A 1,539-nucleotide genomic window follows, 5' to 3' on the forward strand; every position below is an offset into this window, starting at 1 on the left:
TATATATATATATATATATATATATATATATATATATATATATATATATATATATATATATATATATATAAACAAATAAATATAAATACTTATGTGTAATACTAATACACTGAATCCTTAATTCCTTTAGTGTTTGATGGGGATAGACTAAGGCTTGGCGTTAGAAGCTCGACGCGGACAAAAGAGGCAACCAATAAAGAGGAAGAGAGGGCTTGGAGGAAGAAAGGATGATGTGGCGAAGGTCGATCGACGATCAGTCGGTCGGTCGAGGGATCATAGAAAGGATGACAAGACAACTGAAGATCTTAGATTCAGAGTGATTGAATATAGCTATTGAAACAATTAATTACCATGGAAGAAAGGTTGGGGTAGGGAAGGAAGGCGAGGATGAGTCGGACCGGACCGGACCGACCTAGCTTAAAGGGACCGAGGTAAGAAAGGCGGTGCAAGAAGGGCGAGACAAGACAGACAGTTATGGAAGTTTCCTAAAGAGTTTGGCGGTGGAAAGTGAGAGATATGGAAGGAAGGTCGAGATAGATTAGGGAAGTGCCTAAAATGTAACAAGGAAAGAGTTCATCAAGAAGTTTAGAAGTTTCCTAAGGGAGAGATCCCTCATAGCTTGTATAAATAGGGGTTCTAGGTCTCGAGAGAGACACGCGCAATCTAGCACACTTATAAGTAACTCATTGTACTCAAGGGCAATTAAGTAATCCAAAGAGGGCCGAAAGGTTACTCCAATTCTCTAATAGTGTTAGTCAATTTCCCGGTGGTGTTGGCCTGCCATTCGACCATCGGTGGTGTTGGCCTGCCATTCGACCATTCCGTGGGAGACCCGGTGGTGTTGGCCTGCCATTCGACCATTCCGTGGGAGATAAAACCAACACTATTGTTGAGGTATTATGTTTGCATATTTTGTTATAAATTTACCATGATATGTATTTTATTTTAATTTTAATTGAATTTATTATTTCAAGGGTTATTTTTAAGATTTTAAATTTTAGTTTTGAAAAGTTTGGTTAACCGAGAAAAATTTTGATTCACCCTTCAAAAGTCTTCTGATCACGATGGGACTTGAACCCACAATCTCCCGCTCCGGAGGCGAGCGCCTTATCCATTAGGCCACGCGACCTTATTATTTTGTGTTTTTCTTATTTGAGTGTGTTCTTATCAAGTTTGTTATGATTGTTTTCTCCTCTTTTCCAAGTATCTTCTTGTTAAGTCTTTTCTAATTTTTCCTATCTTCTAATTTTTCTTCTGACTTTTTTGGTTAAGTCTCTTTTAATTCTTTCAAAATTAGAATATTAGAATACATTTTAAAGAGATATAAGAACCAAGAAAACAAACTCTTATAAAAACCAAATAAGAAGATTCTTAATCAATAGAATCCTGTCAAAATTAAAATAATATTTACAATTTTACAACACTAAGGGGAGTGTATTCAATAAAGACTTTTAAAGACTTGACTTTTATATTGATGGATTTTAAATGACTTTTGTAGAATTTTTTAGAGTTTCCTAGAATCTTTTAAACTTTCATTAA

General features: G+C 35.5%; 1 non-coding gene across 1 annotated transcript; it reads right to left on the reverse strand.

Annotated features, from left to right (window-relative positions):
- Positions 1-1,056: 1,056 nt before the first annotated feature.
- Positions 1,057-1,129, reverse strand: TRNAR-CCG. The gene has a single exon. It is a non-coding gene; the product is annotated as a tRNA-Arg (tRNA).
- Positions 1,130-1,539: the final 410 nt, after the last annotated feature.

Source organism: Ipomoea triloba, chromosome 1, assembly GCF_003576645.1.
Source record: "Ipomoea triloba cultivar NCNSP0323 chromosome 1, ASM357664v1".
NCBI lineage: Eukaryota > Viridiplantae > Streptophyta > Magnoliopsida > Solanales > Convolvulaceae > Ipomoea > Ipomoea triloba.